This window comes from Amblyraja radiata, chromosome 20 (assembly GCF_010909765.2).
Source record: "Amblyraja radiata isolate CabotCenter1 chromosome 20, sAmbRad1.1.pri, whole genome shotgun sequence".
NCBI classification, from domain to species: Eukaryota; Metazoa; Chordata; class Chondrichthyes; order Rajiformes; family Rajidae; genus Amblyraja; species Amblyraja radiata.
This window is the reverse complement of record NC_045975.1, coordinates 3,104,181-3,123,339: the sequence shown is the minus strand read 5'-3', so window position 1 is coordinate 3,123,339 and position 19,159 is coordinate 3,104,181. Positions and strand designations below refer to the sequence as shown.

Genomic DNA, 19,159 nt, shown 5'->3' with positions numbered 1-19,159 from the left:
GTTGCTGTAATAGTCTAAAGGTTGCTGGTTTAATATGAAGCATAGAAACATAGAAAATAGATGCAGGAGGAGGCCATTCGGCCCTTCGAGCCAGCACCGCCATTCATTGTGATCATGGCTGATTGTCCCCAATCAATAACCCGTGCCTGCCTTCTCCCCATATCCCTTGACTCCACTAGCCCCTAGAGCTCTATCTAACTCTCTCTTAAATCCATCCAGTGACTTGGCCTCCACTGCCCTCTGTGGCAGGGAATTCCACAAATTCACAACTCTCTGGGTGAAAACGTTTTTTCTCACCTCAGTCTTAAATGACCTCCCCTTTATTCTAAGACTGTGTGGCCCCTGGTTCTGGACTCGCCCAACATTGGGAACATTTTTCCTGCGTCTAGCTTGTCCAGTCCTTTTATAATTTTATATGTTTCTATAAGATACCCCCTCATCCTTCTAAACTCCATTTTCTAGGCCAATCTCTCCACTTCACAGATTACACTTTGCACCCATTCCACTGGAGAATTTAAACTATTGATCTATTTAGCTGCTCTATTTTCTCCCAAACTTTGCAGCCTCTTTCAGAGTTCTGGAGTTACAGAGTCACACAGATTGGAAGCAGGCCCTTCAGCCCAACTAGCCCATGCTGACCAACATGTCCCATCGACACGAGTCTCACCTCCCCATGTTTGGCCCATATTCCCTCTAAACTCTTCCTATCCATGTACCTGTCCAAGTGTTCTTTCCGTGATGGGAGGTCATGGTGGCGCAGCGGTAGAGTTGCTGCCTTACAGCGAATGCATCGCCGGAGACCCAGGTTCGATCCCGACTACGGATGCTGTCTGTACGGAGTTTGTACGTCCTCCCCGTGACCTGCGTGGGTTTTCTCCGACATCTTCCGTTTCCTCCCACACTCCAAAGACGTGCAGACAAAATGTGCAGGAAGGAACTGCAGATGCTGGTTTAAACCAAAGACAGACACAAAATGCTGGAGTAACTCAGCGGGACAGGCAGCATCTCTGTAGTGAAGGAATGGGTGACGTTTCGGGTCGAGACCCTTCTTCAGGTTTGTAGGTTAATTGTTTAAGAAGGAACTGCAGATGCGGGAAAATCGAAGGTAGACAAAAATACTGGAGAAACTCAGCGGAGGAGGAGCCCTGTAGGAAAGGGAGGAGACAGCAAGGGTTAACAGAATTGGTTAATTGGCATGGTATACTGTAAGTGTAAAATGTCCCTAGTGTGTATAGGATAGTGTTAATGTGCGGGAATCGCTGGTGGGCACGGACTCGATGGGCCGAAGGGCCTGTTTCCGCGCTGTATCTCTAAACTAAACTAAAAGAACTGATGATGAACACTGGATTTGGAGACTTATCCCAAGATGTGGGGATATAAAATAATGATTAAAGGGGAATATGATTGAAAGCAGCTATGCGTTTTTTCCGCTCTGCGATCCTGTCAAATGGATTGAAAGGATAGCTGGTAGCACCAGATGGAAATACAAAAGATACATATCTCGTAACAACTCCAACTGTCAGGAGGGCTGCACAAACCGTTGATTGGAAACAAACAATCTGATCAAGTTCAGATTGGAAAGGAACATCAAAAACATCTAATCAAAGTGTCAGAATACAAAATGCACAGATGTGGCAGCCTGAACCATTTTGGTATCGCACCGTCGATGGTCGGGCTCGAAGTCTCGCGTGGACCGGGCGTGATCTGGGCCGAGCAATCACGCGGTCAGGGGGGCGGTTGGAATTTGAAGGATTGGCGGTTGGAGTTTAACCCGTGTGTGTGTGCTCACGGGCGAAGGCGCAGTAATAGTTAAATATTAACCTGATGCGCTCGTGAGCGACTGGGTTGTATTGGTTGATTATTAAACCAAGCATTTACACAACGAGTGGACCTCTATGCCGTTCTATTTAGTTACCCAAGATAAAGTCTCCCTAAACCAGATTCACCTGCGCAGTGAGGCAGAGGAACGCACTCTGCTGGGATTGAAACGGCATTCTCTAGTGAAATGAATCAATTCATTAAAAATTAGTTTTACTTTAGTTTAGAGAATACAGCGCGGAAACGTGCCCTTGGGCCCACCGAGTCCACACCGACCAGCGATCCCCGCACACTAAAGGGCCTGTCCCACTTGGCCACTTTTTCGGCGACTGCCGGCGTCATCGACTAACGTGTCAGGGTCGCTGAAAGATTTTGAACATTTCAAAATCTAGCGGCGACAAAACAAATATTGCGACACTTGAGGAAACCGAGCGTCAATACGGCGTCACGCCACGTGACCGCCGCGTCACGCCGCGACTTTTTCGGTGACCTGATACGTCAGTCAATTATGCCGGCAGTCGCCGAAAAAAATCGCCAAGTGGGACAGGCCCTTGACATTGTCCTACACACACTAGGGACAATTTTACATTTACACCAAGACAATTAACCTACACACCTGCACGTCTTTGGAGTGTGGGAGGAAACCGAAGATCTGGGAGAAAACCCACGCAGGTCAAGGGGAGAACGTACAAACTCCGTACGGGCAGCACCCATAGTCGGGATCGAACTGGGGTCTCTGGAGCTGTAAGGCAGCAACTCTACTGCGGCTTTTTTCATCAGGCTGGAAAAAACGTCCCGACTTACCTGATGCCATGCGTACCCACGGCTAGCATAACGAGCCGCTACGATCTATCTACGAATTCCTACGGCCTCCTACAGACTCGCTACAAACATTCTGCGAGTTTGAATCGGGGGAAAACTCAGGAGAATATGTGAATTACCTCGTGATAGTGGGACAGGCCCTTAACACACTCATTCCTGGGATCATTCTTGTGAACCTTCTCTGGACCCACTCCACAGCCGGCACTTCCTTCCTCAGATAGGGGGCCCAAAATTGCTCACAATTTGTTGTAGATCATCTGGTTTCGAAACGGGTGAATGCTATAAAATGTCAGTACAGATGTGGACTTGAGATCATTGATTGTTAATTTAAAGCAAACCCTTTAAAACAACAAACTCTCAAATCTAGGCAAATGCTTCCGTTCCCACATCCACCCCCTGCCCAGGATCTCATTGAATATGTAATAAATGCTGCACATTGCTGCACAAACTACACGACTCATTCAGCCCGAGGCAAACAAACAACACTGGAGTTCAAATTATCAACGTCAAATTCTTTCTTGACGAAAGAGATAATCATAGTAACCTCTCCAACCAAATCGGTTTACAGTTTAGTTTATTGTCACGTGTACCGAGGTACAGTGAAAAGCTTTTGTTGCGTGCTATCCAGTCAGCGGAAAGACAATACATGATTACTATCGAGCCATTTACAATGTACAGATACATGATAAGGGAGTGATGTTTAGTGCAAGGTAAAGCCAGCAAAGTCTGATCAAGGATAGTCCGAGGGTCACCAATGAGGTGGATAGTAGTTCAGGACTGCTCTCTGGTTGTGGTAGGATGGTTCAGTTGCCTGATAACAGCTGGGAAGAAACTGTCCCCGAATCTGGAGGTGTGCGTTTTCACACTTCTGTACCATTTTTGACCAAATTAAGTCTGCGTTACTCTTTGATTCAGCCAGAGCCCACATGTAGGAAACCTCTCTCACCACCCGACTTAAACCCATGTCATCCCTCCCATTCCCAATCCGACCTTTCTGTCCTGGGCCTCCTCCATGGCCAGTGTGAGGACCACCGCAAATTGGAGGAGCAGCACCTCGTATTTCGCTTGGGCAGTTTACACCCCAGCGGTGTGAACATTGACTTCTCCAATTTCAGGTAATCCTCACTGTCTTCTCCCCTTCTCAGCTCCCCCTCAGCCCACTGGCTCCTCCTCTTCCTTTCTTCTTCCCGCCTCCCCACCCTCACATCAGTCTGAAGAAGGGTTTTGGCCCGAAGCGTTGCCTATTTCCTTCGCTACATAGATGCTGCCTCACCCGCTGAGTTTCTCCAGCATTTTTGTCTACCCATGTCATCATTGCTGGGAAACATAGAAACATAGAAAATAGGTGCAGGAGTAGAGGCCATTCGGCCCTTCGAGCCTGCACCGCAATTCAATATGATCATGGCTGATCATCCAACTCAGTATCCTGTACCTGCCTTCTCTCCATACCCCCTGATCCCTTTAGCCAAAGGGCCACATCTAACTCCCTCTTAAATATAGCCAATGAACTGGCCTCAACTACCTTCTGTGGCAGAGAATTCTAGAGATTCACCACTCACTGTGTGAAAAATGTTTTCCTCATCTCGGTCCTAAAAGATTTCCCCCTTATCCTTAAACTGTGACCCCCTTGTTCTGGACTTCCCCAACATCGGGAACAATCTTCCTGCATTTAGCCTGTCCAACCCCTTAAGAATTTTGTAAGTTTCTATAAGATCCCCCCTCAATCTTCTAAATTCTAGCGGGTACAAGCCGAGTCTATCCAGTCTTTCTTCATATGAAAGTCCTGACATCCCAGGAATCAGTCTGGTGAACCTTCTCTGTACTCCCTCTAAGCTCCAAATTCCTGCGCTGCTGAACCTTGAATGTAATAAAGATTTGACCTTTCCACACACCTACCATTATCCTGCAATGAGCAACCTGCCTGCACTGTGGACAACTTCTAAACCACTGTTAATGATGTGGACATTGTCCACCTGCATTATGTCTGAATTAATGTCAGAGGCAGCTGAACCAAATGAGGGATGAACCATTAATTATCTAATTTCCCAGCAACCAGCTTCCCAGTTAGTCCATGAAAAGTTATGATGTGAATCTCCGATGCATTATTTTTATGAAATTCATCTCCCCGGAGCCTCATTTGTGTGACTCATTTCAAAGCTGTTCCCGTGACAAAGTGTCTTGGTAGCTCATTCAGAATGATTGGTGGCAGAGCCAGCTGGAGATATCATTTAAACCTCGACACTAAATTATCTTTTTAAAGAATGAAAAGCTGCAAATATTGTAATATATGTTATCCTACCATGGGAAGATATTCTGGACAGTTTTGTACTTAACAGAGTCAACGGAATGATGCGATTTGTGTTAATAAACTGCAGAGTGGCACAATGGTTTCACACTGGTAGAGTCACTGCCTCACAGCGCCAGAGACCCAGGCTTCCATCCTCATGAGGAATTGGAGTAGAATTAGGCCATTCGGCCCACTCAATCATGGCTGTTCTATCTCTCCCTTCTAGCCCCTCGGATCCTGACCTCGAATGCTGTCTGTGTGGAGTTTGCACATTCTTGGGAGTTGTGTGGGTCTCCTCCGGGTGCTCCGGTTTCCTCCCACATCTCAAAGACGTGCGGGTTTGTAGGTTAATCGACCCTCCGCGAATTGGCCCCAAGTGTGTCGGGAGTGGATGAGAAAATGAGATAACACAGAACTAGTATGAACAGTTTATCGATGGTCACCAGACTGATTCCTGGGACGTCAGGACTTTCATATGAAGAAAGACTGGATAGACTCGGTTTGTACTCACTAGAATTTAGAAGATTGAGGGGGGATCTTATAGAAACGTACAAAATTCTTAAGGGGTTGGACAGGCTAGATGCAGGAAGATTGTTCCCGATGTTGGGGAAGTCCAGAACAAGGGGTCACAGTTTAAGGATAAGGGGGAAATCTTTTAGGACCGAGATGAGGAAAACTTTTTTCACACAGAGAGTGGTGAATCTCTGGAATTCTCTCCCGCAGAAGGTAGTTGAGGCCAGTTCATTGGCTATATTTAAGAGGGAGTTAGATGTGGTCCTTGTGGCTAAAGGGATCAGGGGGTATGGAGAGAAGGCAGGTACAGGATACTGAGTTGGATGATCAGCCATGATCATATTGAATGGCGGTGCAGGCTCGAAGGGCCGAATGGCCTACTCCTGCACCTATTCTCTATGTTTCTATGTCAGCGTGCACATCGCCTTATGCTTTTCTCCACAGATGTTGCCCGACCTGCTGAGTTAGTCCTGCATCTTTTCCCCTCTCATTTGCCCACTAGTTGTTTCCTCCAGCAGTTTCACAAGTCGGGCAATGCACGTACAGAGAGGAGAACTCAAATTGTGCTCGCCACTGGCTCTTTTGTCAAAGGTTACGGGGAGAAGGAAGGGGGACGTGGATGAGAGGGAGAGATAGATCAGCCATGAATGGCAAGCAGGCTCGATGGGCCGAATGGCCTAATTCTACGTTTCGAAGAAATTAGAAGTGAGCAACGTTAGCACGGTGTTACTGCAGTAGAGTTGCTGCCTCACATCGCCAGAGACCCAGGTTCGATCCCGACTGCGGGTGCTGTCTGTACGGAGTTTGCACGTTCTCCCTGTGACCGCGTGGGTTTTCTCCGGGTGCTCCGGTTTCCTCCCACACTCCAATTACGTGCGGGTTTGTAGGTTAATTGGCTTCTGTAAATTGTGCATTTTCCCCAGTGTGTGTAGGATGGTGCTAGTGTATAGGGTGATCACCGATCAGCATGGACCTAGTGGGATGAAGGGCCTGTTTCTGCACTGTATCTCCAAAGTCTAATGCATGTGTATTTTACTGAATGCATACTAAATAATTTTTCAACCAGTGAATGATAATTTCTGAGTATTTCTCCAATGTGGATAGAAGATGTGTAGTAAGGAACTGCAGATGCTGGTTTACAGCAATGATAGACACAAAAAGCTGGAGTTATTCAGCTGGTTAATTCCCGGGATGGCGAGACTGTCATATGCTGAGAGAATGGAGCGGCTGGGCTTGTACACTCTGGAGTTTAGAAGGATGAGAGGATATCATTGATACATATAAGATAATTAAGGGTTGGACACACATGAGGCAGGAAATATGAAATATGTTCCCGATGTTGGGGGAGTCCAGAACCAGGGCCATAGTTTAAGATAAGGGGTAAGCCATTTAGAATGGAGATGAGGAAAATCTTTTTCACACAGAGAATTGTGAGTCTGTGGAATTCTCTGCCTCAGAGAGCAGTGGAGGCCGGTTCTCTGGATGCTTTCAAGAGAGAGCTAGATAGGGCTCTTAAAGATAGTGGAGTCAGGGGATATGGGGAGAAGGCAGGAACGGGGTACTGATTGGGGATGATCAGCCATGATCACATTGAATGGCAGTGCTGGCTCGAAGGGCTGAATGGCCTGCACCTATTGTCTATTGTCTATTGTTCCTTATACCCTTATTTACCAAATGCCACTCCCTTCCGCACTACGATAGAGAGGGCTACTTCGGCATAACTTCCATGTACACAAGAGATTAGCCCCAACACTTATTTAATGATATCGATCCCGCTAAATCACTGAATGATAACAGCTGGGAAGAAACTGTCCCTGAATCTGGAGGTGTGCGTTTGTTTTCACACTTCTGTTCCTTCTTGCATTCTCTCTGTGTCACGTTTCTCTTTTGTAGTTCAAGTGTTTATCAGTCTCCACCTCGAAGATACTCAATGGTTTTCAGCTCCAACCCTCTGGGTGGAGAATTTCAACAATGTTTGGACCTTTTGATAGAAGACATTTCCTCCTCATCTCTGTCTTGAGTTATTCTGTAACCAAACACACTGGTTTCAGCGAACGTCACGGGGGAAATATCCTCCTTCAAGCCAACCTTTCTATCCCAACTCAGAACTATCGATGTTTTCCCCTTTTTCTTCGATACCCTCACGGGAATCGGCAACTTGCTTAATGTCTCTTCACATCTCGACCTTTTTATCCCCGGAATTAACCGAGTACTCTGCGCTTACGTTCTCCCCGTGACCCGCGTGGCATTTCTCCAAGATCTTCGGTTTCCTCCCAGACGCCAAAGGCGTACAGTTTTATAGGTTTATCGGTTTCGATAGAATTGTAAATAGCCGCTACTGTGTGTAGGATAGTGTTAATGTGCGGGGATCGGAGTCTATCAAATCGCCAATTGGAGTAAATTCTTAAAGCGCCTGTACCACTTGGCAATTTTTTTCGGCGACTGCTTGCGTCATTTCAAAATCCAGCGGCGATAAAAAAAAAGTTGCGACACTTGAAAAAACACCGCGCGTCGATACATCGTCACGCCGCGTCACGCCGCGACTTTCGATGACGATACGTCAGTCAATGATGCCGGCAGTCGCCGTTAAAATCGCCAAGTGGGACAGGCCCTTAAATCTGCTCTACATTTATGTGTTGGCTGGAACTGCAGATGCTAGTTTACACCAAAGAGAGACACAAAATGCTGGAGTAACTCAGCGGGACAGGCAGCATCACTGGAGAGAAGGAATGGGTGACGCGTTTGGTCGAGACCCTGAAGAAGGTCTGAAGAAGGGTCTTGACCCAAAACGTCACCCATTCCTTCTCTCCAGAGATGCTGCCTGTCCCGCTGAGTTACTCCAGCACTTTGTGTCTGTCTTCTCTACATTCGTTCCAGCTTAACAACATCTTTCCCATATGAATAAATAACCAGTAGGAGAGAGACAGAGGGAGCGACACTAAAGGCGATGAGCGACATTGAGTGAGACTGCTGAGAAAGATCAAGAAATACTGTTATTCCACCTGCTACACGCCACTGTGCCACCATGTCACCGCACAGTGGTAGAGTTGCTGCCTCACAGCGCCAGGTACCCGGGTTCAATCCTGACTACAGGTGCTGTCTGGACGGAATTTGTACGTTCTTATATGTTTTAATCTTATATGTTTCAATAAGATTCCCTCTCATCCTTCTAAACACCAGAGTGTACAAGCCCAGCCGCTCCATTCTCTCAGCATATGACAGTCCCGCCATCCCGGGAATTAACCTTGTAAACCTACGCTGCACTCCCTCAATAGCAAGAATGTCCTTCCTCAAATTAGGGGACCAAAACTGCACACAATACTCCAGGTGTGGTCTCACTAGGGCTCCACACAACTGCAGAAGGACCTCTTTGCTCCTCTTGTTATAAAGACCAACATGCCATTCGCTTTCTTCACTGCCTGCTGTACCTGCATGCTTACTTTCATTGACTGATGAACAAGGACCCCCAGATCCCGTTGTACTTCCCCTTTTGCCAACTTGACACCATTTTGTAAATGTACCTTGAAAAATGTACGCCTTCTTCGGGAGATGATGATTGGCTTGATGTGCGACCAGCAGTTTTGGTCTCCGTTGGTTGACGGTGTCGGGAGAATGGTTGTTTTCCATGGAGTTTGGTGGGATACAAATCACAGAGGGACCTGAGGCAGGCATTGATATAAATGGCCACTGCACCAACCTACAATCCAGCACCGGGGGAAAACTGTTCAACCATCTGACTCGAGAGATAAAAGAGGTTATTGCGAAGAAATATTATTACCAGTGAAAGCCGAGAAAGATCAAAAGGCAAATGATCCCATTAAAATAAAACACTTTGTCAGAGTGAAATGGAAAATGCAGCACGAAAAGGAATGAGTTCCCCAGGAGATATATGATTACAGGTGCAGACTGCGTTAGGCTTTTGATAGTAAAGTAGTATATATTCATTATGCCAACCTACGCACATTGAATACAAGGGCGTGCGGCACGGTGGCGCAGCGGTAGAGTTGCTGCCTCACAGCGACAGAGACCCGGGTTCCATCCCGACCACCGGTGCTGTCTGTACGGAGTTTGTACGTTCTCCCCGTGACCTGCGCAGGTTTTCTCCGGGTGCTCCGGTTTCCTCCCGCACTCCAAAAGACGTGCAGGTTTGTAGGCTAATTGGCTTTGGTGAATTGTAAATTGTCCCCAGTGTAGTTTTGTAGGTTGTTTGAGAAGGAACTGCAGAAAATCGAAGGTAGACAAAAATGCTGGAGAAACTCAGCGGGTGCAGCAGCATCTATGGAGCGAAGGAAATAGGCAACGTTTCGGGGCCGAAACCCTGAAGGAAATAGGCAACGTTTCGGGCCGAAACCCTTCAGGGTTTCGGCCCGAAACGTTGCCTATTTCCTTCACTCCATAGATGCTGCTGCACCCGCTGAGTTTCTCCAGCATTTTTGTGTACCTTCGATTTTCCATACCTCTGTGTATCTTCTGGGTTTCGTGTACCTATTTTGTGTACCTTCAGGGTTTCGGCCCGAAACGTTGCCTATTTCCTTCAGGGTTTCGGCCCTGAAACGTCGCCTATTTCCTTCGCTCCATAGATGCTGCTGCACCCGCTGAGTTTCTCCAGCATTTTTGTGTACCCTAGGTTGATTGGCTTTTGGTAAAATTGTAAATTGTTCCCAGTGTGTGTGCAGGATAGAGTTAGTGTGCGGGGATCGCTGGTCGGCACGGACTCGGTGGGCCGAAGGGCCTGTCTCCGCGCTGTATCTCTGAACCAGATGGTCTGATTTTCCTCTCCCCCCCCCTAAAATGAAACACATCAATGCACCAAGCCTTCAGAAGAATTTGAAAGGACAGGCAGGAGAATTGTTGGCACGAATATCGTTTCACAAATAGAAGGCACAGATGCAAGTCCACCAGGTTGCTGAAGATGGATGGATGCTGACCAACGCACATCTCCCTGGGGTCCGATTCAACAGATTTCTGTTTCAACTGGAGCGCAGCAGAAACAGATGTCTGGGGCCAGGATGCCCTGCACACACACAGACCCTGACGTAAGAAGTCGGCTCAATCACAGGCACGCACGACGGCTCACCTTCACCAACTAATGCCGCACATGAACCTGTGCCATGATGTGTTTCTTCACCGGACCTTACTTTACCTCCGCTCGGTTCGCAATAACCAATCCGATCTCCCGGTGGCTCAGCACTTCAACTCCCCCTCCCATTCCCAATCCGACCTTTCTGTCCTGGATCTCCTCCACGGCCAGAGTGAGTCCCACCGCAAATTGGAGGAGCAGCACCTCATATTCCGCTTGGGCAGTTTGCACCCCAGCGGTATGAACATTGACTTCTCCAATTTCAGGTAGTCCCTGCTTTCTCCCTCCTTCCCTCCCCTTCCCAGCTCTCCCACAATCCTACTGTCTCCGCATCTTCCTTTCTTCCCCCCTCCCCCTCCCCAGACATCAGTCTGAAGAAGGGTCTCAACCCGAAACGTCACCTATTTCCTTCACTCCATAGTTGCTGCCTCACCCGCTGAGTTTCTCCAGCATTTTTGTCTACCTTAGAGGTCAAGTCACGAGTGTTTTATTATCATGTGTCCCAGATAGAACAATGACATTCTCACTTGCTGCAGAACAACAGAATATGGAAACATAGTACATATACGAGAGAAAAAAAAGTTCAATGTGTGTGTATATACACACGCACACATACTTGAAAAACATACATGTATAATGCAATAATAATAATGGTGTGTTGTAGTACAGAGCATATTTGTTGTCATGTTTAATAGCCTGAAGTCTGCAGGGAAGAAGCTGTTCCTGAACCTGCTCGTTACAATTTTCAGGCTCCTGTATCTTCTTCCCGATGTCAATGGCGAGATGAGTGTGTGGTCAGGATAGTGTTGGTCTCTGATGATGTTGGCTGCCTTTTTGAGGCTGTGTGGAAACAGGCCCTTCGGCCCACTGAGTCCACGCCAACCATCAATCGTCGCAGTGGTTCAATGCTATCCCACTTTCTCATCCACTCCCTCCACCCAAAGGGGCAGTTTCACAGAGGGCCAATTGACCTACAAACACGAACGTCTTAGGGACGTGGGACTGACATATGATGGATGTATGGGTCGACTGGGCTTGTGTTCACTGGAATTTAGAAGGATGAGAGGGATCCTTATAGAAACATATAAAATTCAGAGCAAAACATTTAGACTTTAGAGAGTCTGAGGAAGGGTCTCGACCCGAAACGTCATCTATTCTTTTCCCCAGAGATGCTGCCTGTCCCACTGAATTACATCAGCTTTTTGTGTCTATCTTCAACTTGAAGTTCAAGCCCTTACCTGAGGGACTTGGATTAAATTTGGCTGAGACAGATAAGCCATATCAAGTCCCCTGTTGTTTTATAATTATAGGTAAATATAATTATAGGTAAACATTGGCTCGTTACCAAACAAGACTGGTGCCTAATTCCATCAGATCTTAATTCTCAGCAACAGAGGTTTTATGTACATTTAGAAAGGTGACGCAATGGTAGAGTTGCTGCCTGGTCGGCATGGACTCGATGGGCCGAAGGGCCAGTTTCTGCATTGTATCTCTAAACTAAACAAAACTAAAGACTATATAGGGAGAGTCAGCATGTCTTTGTGAAAGTTTAGGGATTCAAGGCGGGAACAGGCCCTTTGGCCCACCGCGTCCGCGCCGACCAGCGATCCCCCCGTGCGCTAGCACTATCCTACACACAGTGGGGACAATTTACAGTCTTTACCGAAGCCAATTAACCAGCAAACCTGCACGTCTTTGGAGTGTGGGAGGAAACCGGAGCGCGCGGGGAACTGTGAAGGGGGAGGGGATGGAGAGAGAGGGAAAGCAAGGGTTAGAGAAGTCAATGTTCGTATCGCTGGGGTGTAAGCTGCCCAAGCAAAATATGAGGTGCTGTTTAGTTTAGTTTCGAGAAACAGCACGGAAACAGGCCCTTCGGCCCACCGAGTCTGTGCCATATAACCATATAACCATATAACAATTACAGCACGGAAACAGGCCATCTCGGCCCTTCTAGTCCGTGCCGAACACTTATTCTCCCCTAGTCCCATCTACCTGCACTCAGACCATAACCCTCCATTCCTTTCCCGTCCATATACCTATCCAATTTATTTTTAAATGATAAAACCAGGGATCCCCGCACACTAACGCTGTCCTACACACACTGGGGACAAGTCAATTAACCTATAAACCTGTACGTTTTCTGAGTGTGGGTGGAAACTGTAGATCCTGGAGAAAACCCACGCAGGTCACGGGGAGAACGTGCAAACTCCATACAGACAGCACCCGTAGTCGGGATCGAATCCGGGTCCCTGGCACTGTGAGGCAGCAACTCTACCGCTGCCAGCTGTCTCATTAACCACATGTGTTTGCCCCATCTACACCAGTCCCACCTGCCCGAGTTTGGCACATATTCATCTAAATCTTTCCTTTCCTTGTACCTATTCACAATTATAGTACTACCTCCTCTGGCACCTTGTATATCATAAACCCTCCACCCTCTGTGTCATGATAGACAAAAATGCTGGAGAAACTCAGCGGGTGAGGCAGCATCTATGGAGCGAAGGAATAGGTGACGTTTCGGGTCGAGACTGATGTGCGGGGGGGGGGGGGGCGGGAACAAGAAAGGAAGAGGCGGAGATAGTCTGCGGTTGGAGAGCTGGGAAGGGGAGGGAAAGGAGGGAGAAAGCAAGGACTACCTGAAATTGGTGAAGTCAATGCTAGGGTGAGCCCACTGTCTCTGCCTCTTTCTTCTTCCCCCCCCTCCCCGACATCAGTCTGAAGAAGGGTCTCATAGAAACATAGAAATTAGGTGCAGGAGTAGGCCATTTGGCCCTTTGAGCCTGCACCGCCATTCAATATGATCATGGCTGATCATCCAACTCAGTATCCTGTACCTGCCTTCTCTCCATACCCTCTGATCCCCTTAGCCACAAGGGCCACATCTAACTCCCTCTTAAATATAGCCAATGAACTGGCCTCAACTACCTTCTGTGGCAGAGAGTTCCAGAGATTCACCACTCTCTGTGTGAAAAAAGTTCTTCTCATCTCGGTTTTAAAGGATTTCCCCCTTATCCTTAAGCTGTGACCCCTTGTCCTGGACTTCCCCAACATCGGGAGCAACCTTCCTGCATCTAGCCTGTCCAACCCCTTAAGAATTTTGTAAGTTTCTATAAGATCCCCTCTCAATTTCCTAAATTCTAGAGAGTATAAACCAAGTCTATCCAGTCTTTCTTCATAAGACAGTCCTGACATCCCAGGAATCAGTCTGGTGAACCTTCTCTGCACTCCCTCTATGGCAATAATGTCCTTCCTCAGATTTGGAGACCAAAACTGTACGCAATACTCCAGGTGTGGTCTCACCAAGACCCTGTACAACTGCAGTAGAACCTCCCTGCTCCTATACTCAAATCCTTTTGCTATGAAAGCTAACATACCATTCGCTTTCTTCACTGCCTGCTGCACCTGCATGCCTACTTTCAATGACTGGTGTACCATGACACCCAGGTCTCGCTGCATCTCCCCTTTTCCTAGTCGGCCACCATTTAGATAATAGTCTGCTTTCCTGTTTTTGCCACCAAAATGGATAACCTCACATTTATCCACATTATACTGCATCTGCCAAACATTTGCCCACTCACCCAGCCTATCCAAGTCACCTCGACACGAAACGTCACCTATTCCTTCGTTCCACAAATGCTGCCTCACCCGCTGAGTTTCTCCAGCATTTCTGTCTACCTTAGATTTTTCCAGCATCTGCAGTTCCTTCTTAAACATCCTCTGTGTGAAAATGTTGTCCCTTAAACTCACCCCATCTATTTCCAAGTGTTGCCCATTGTCTGAAAATTGTTATTGTGCAAAACAATTTTTTGGTGCCAAAAGGATATACAGAATAGCTAAAAGATTTAAACTACAGGGCTCATCAAAAAACAATTTAATTTTTATGCATTGTGAGTTCTTTCTCTTGTACTTTAAAATGTTCAGGACATTTTATGAGGTTTGGATGGATTCCTAACCGCTTTCCCGTTAGAATCTGTATTTTTTATATTCTAATCTACATATTACCCAAACATAAAATTAGAGTGAGCTGTGTTGTATTCCTCTTGTTGTATCCTGAAGAAAAAATTATTTTTTTTCCGATTTTCAGCTCTTGGAGATCCTGCTGTTTTCTTGAGTCATAGAGCTGTATAGCACGGAAACAGGCCCTTCGGCCCATCTGGTCTATGCCGACCATCGATCACCCGTTCACACTAGTTCCATGTCATCCCGCTTTCTCATCCACTCCCTACACACAATAGACAATAGGTGCAGGAGCAAGCCATTCGGCCCCTCGAGCCAGCACCCAGGAGGCTTGCTGTTGTACTGATAGAGAGAGACTAAAGGGCCTATCCCACTGTACGAGGTAATTCAAGAGTTCTCCCGAGTTTTCCCCTGATTCGAACTCGGAGAATGTCCGTAGCCGGTCCGTAGGAGTAGGTGGATGTCTCGTAGCGGCTCGTACGAGTGAAATGTAACAATTTTTTTCATCACGAGTATTTTTTTTACTTGTGGACATTTTTCACAGTGTTGAATAAACGTCACCAGTTTACCGGATTTCCAGAGTACCTACCGTTACTCGTACGAGCCGCTACGTGACATCCACGAACTCCTACAGACCCGCTACGGACATTCTCCGAGTTCGAATCAGGGGAAAACTCGGGAGAACTCTTGAATTACCTCGTACAGTGGGACAGGCCCTTTACTGTTGGGGAAGGAACTGCAGATGCTAGTTTAAACTAAAAATAGACTCTTCCTGATAAAAGCACCCATTACTTATTCTCCCTCAGTGAACTTAGTTTAGTTTCGAGATACAGCGAGGAAACAGGCCCTTCTGCCCATTGAGTCCGCACCGACCAGCGATCCCCGCACACTAACACTACCCTACACACTAGGGACAATTTACACATACACCTATTCAATTAACCTACAAACCTGCACGTCTTTGTAGTAAGAGAGGAAACCGAAGATCTCGGAAAAAACCCACGCAGGTCACGGGGAGAACGTACAAACTCTGTACAGACAGATCCCGTGGTCGGGATCGAACCCAGGTCTCTGGTGCTCAGCGCTGTAAGGCAGCAACTTGACCGCTACGCCACGGTGTACTTCTTTGCAGTCTTGTGCTTTAGCCTCAATTACTCGATCTTTGTGTTTGATTCATGCCCATTCATCCGATTTGAATTCAAGGGACAAAATGTCACGGAATATTTCACAGTCCACTTGCGCTGTTACTTTCTCCAAAACAATGCAATGAGATTAGTCGGGCATGATTCACCACTTCACAATCCATGTTGGATACCATTCAGCTAATTATTATTGTACTGGTCTTTCTCAAGTTTACTCCGAGGAATCAAATGCTTTAATTAACAGGGAATGGAACTGAGCCTAATGGGTCAGTTGCTGTTTATTTGTGTTCTAACCCCATTTTGAATATAGAACATAACATCGGACTGAAGGTGGACACAAAATGCTGGAGTAACTCAGCGGGACGGGCAACATCTCTAGCGAATGGGTGGTGTTTCGGGTCGAGACCCTTCTTCAGATTGGGGAATGGGAAACTAGAGATATGGACGGTGATAGAAAGAAATTTAGAACGAACTAGACCAAGTGGGACCCGTTGGGACCCCGTCACACGGGACGCCTGGTCCCCCAACGCAACCCATTCCCCCAACGCAACATTCCACCACTCACCCGTTCCCCCAATGCAACCCGTTCCCCCAACAATATTCCACCACTCACCCATAGCCCCCAACTGCGCAGGTGTGGCTCATTTCCCCTTATCCACCAACACTCCCTCCCCCTCCTCTTCAGCTTCCCTCTTTTTAAACTTTAAAAACCTTCTGCCAGGACTCGGTGTTCTGTGATTGCAACATTGTCGTGGGCAGGGCCAGCAATTGGATTTGGATTTTTTACACTGAGAAGTTAAGTGAAAATTGTTTAAAGTTTTAAATGTGAATAACTTGTAAAATATACCATAAATCTGAACAAAACTTGATACACCACACCACAGGACAATGGCAAGGTGTTTTATTTTATTTTTTTGTGTCTATCTTCGGTTTAAGCCAGCATCTGCGGTTTCTTCCTACACATCCTGAACATAATGTTGGACTGTATCTAATTTATGGCCTGTATCCAATCTCTGATACATCCCCTGTGTACAGTGACTGTCAAAGCCTCACCAGTATCCTCTCTGGGATCATTCAACACGCTACAATAAATATCATCATTCCCCGGCGACCTACTTGGTTTTATGATATTTTATCATTGCTAAAAAAATCCATCTCATTGATATCATCAACATTGATTTTTGCACTTCACTTTTCAGGAGAATGCAGAGACAGAATAACTATTCAGTAGAATGACCGGCTTTGCTCCTTGCTACCTTTCATTCCGTTGCATATTGTTGATAATCCTCTTTTATCTGACTGATCTTCGCCCTGAAATCTAATGGATAATTTACTGTGTAGGAAGGAGCTGCAGATGCTGCTTTAAACCCCAACCCCAACTCATTGATGTAAACGGGACTGTGGGTCCCCATCCTACCCCTTCCAAAGTCCACAATCAGTTTCTTGGTTTTGCTGGTGTTGAGGGCCAGGTTGTTGTGCTGGCACCATTTGGTCAGTCGGTCGATCTCACTTCTATATTCTGACTCATCACCATCAGTGATACGTCCCACAACAGTGGTGTCGTCAGCGAACTTGATGATGGAGTTCGCACTATGTACGGCTACGCAGTCATGAGTATAGAGTGAGTACAGCAGGGGGCTGAGCACACAGCCTTGAGGTGCTCCCGTGCTGATTGTTATCGAGGCTGACACATTTCCACCAATACGGACAGACTGTGGTCTGTGGATGAGGAAGTCGAGGATCCAATTGCAGAGGGATGCGCAAAGACCAAGTTATGAGAGTTTGGTAACCAGCTTGGAGGGGATGATTGTATTAAATGCCGAGCTGGAGTCAATGAATAACAGCCTGACATATGAGTTTTTGTTGTCCAAGTGGTCCAGAGCGGAGTGGAGAACAAGTGAGATCGCAACCTCTGTTGTGGCGGTGAGCGAACTGCAGTGGGTCCAGGTTCTTGTCGAGGTAGGAGTTGATATGCGCCATAATCAACCTTAAAGGCCCTTTAGCCAAACATGCCCACATTGACCAACACGTCCCATCTACACAAGTCCCACCTGCCTGCGTTTGGCCCATTGGAAGAGCATATTTTGTTCAGTTTAGTTTATTGCCACGTGTACCGAGGTACAGTGAAAAGCCTTTGTTTGGTGCTAACAAGTCAGCGGAAAGATAATGCATGATTACAATCAATTCGCCCACAGTGTACAGATACATGATAGCGTGAATAATGTTTAGTGCAAGGTAAATTCCAGCAAATACAAATCAAAGATAGTTCAAGGTTCACCGATGAGGTAGATCGGAGCTCAGGACAGTTCTCTCATTGTTGGTAGGATGGTTTAGTTGCCTGATAACAGCTGGGAAGAAACTGTCCCTGAATCTGGAGGTGTAGGAAAGAACTGCAGGTGCTTGTTTAAATCAAAGGTAGACACAAAATACTGGAGAAACTCAGTGGAACAGGCAGCATCTCTGGAGAGAAGGAATGGGTGACGTTTCGGGTCGAGACCCTTCTTCAGACCGATGCCAGGGGAGTGGGCGGGACAGAGATAGAATGTAGTCAGAGACAGTAAGACTGGTGGGAGAACTGGGAAGGGGGAGGGGATGAAGAGAGAAGGAAAGCAAGGACTTGAAGTTAGAGAATTCAATGTTCATACCGCTGGGGTGTAAGCTGCCCAAGCGGAATATGAGGTGCTGGGCCTCACTCTGACAATGGAGGAGGCCCAGGACAGAAAGTTCAGTGTGGGAATGGGAGGGGGTGTTAAAGTGCTGAGCAACCGGGAGATAAGATAGGTTTAGGCGGACTGAGCAGTGGTGTTCAGTGAAACGATCGCCGAGCCTGTGCATGGTCTCGTCTCACACTGTAAAGACTGCACGAGGATGTGGACCCTACCCGAAATGAGTATGATTAGTACAAGGATTGAGGGATGGGTGGGAAATCAGGGAGGACTCGGAACGGAATACTTTGTAACTTTATTGATGCCCTTTACATGGCAACTCTTTGTATACCTTGTGACTTGTCACATGTGACAATAAAGTGTCATTCATTCATTCATTCATTCATTCATTCATTCATTCATTCATTCATTCATTCATTCATTCATTCATTCATTCAAGTAATCAATAATAAGAAATCTCAGAAATCTGTAAATTTAGAAGTAACCTTTTATGCAAAAGAGTTACAAACATAGAAACAGAGAAAATAGGTGCAGGAGTAGGCCATTCGGCCCTTCGAGCCTGCACCGCCATTCAATATGATCATGGCTGATCATCCAACTCAGTATCCTGTACCTGCCTTCTCTCCATACCCCCTGATCCCATTAGCCACAAGGGCCACATCTAACTCCCTCTTAAATATAGCCAATGAACTGGCCTCAACTACTTTCTGTGGCAAAGAATTCCAGAGATTCACCACTCTCTGTGTGAAAAAAAAATTCTCATCTCGGTCCTAAAAGACGTCCTTCTTATCCTTAAACTATGACCACTTGTTCTGGACTTCCCCAACATCGGGAACAATCTTCCTGCATCTAGCCTGTCCAACCCCTTAAGAAT

General features: G+C 46.8%; 1 protein-coding gene and 1 long non-coding RNA gene across 3 annotated transcripts in view; both read left to right on the top strand.

The window, feature by feature from the left end:
• The window catches only part of luzp2 (leucine zipper protein 2), a 185,933-nt gene that overhangs the window by 55,366 nt on the left and 111,408 nt on the right, over nucleotides 1-19,159 (top strand). The window lies entirely within an intron of this gene.
• On the top strand, nucleotides 1,033-18,000 carry LOC116984509. The gene is made up of 3 exons (XR_004415050.1): nucleotides 1,033-1,054; nucleotides 3,381-3,446; nucleotides 17,954-18,000. It is a non-coding gene; the product is annotated as an uncharacterized LOC116984509 (long non-coding RNA).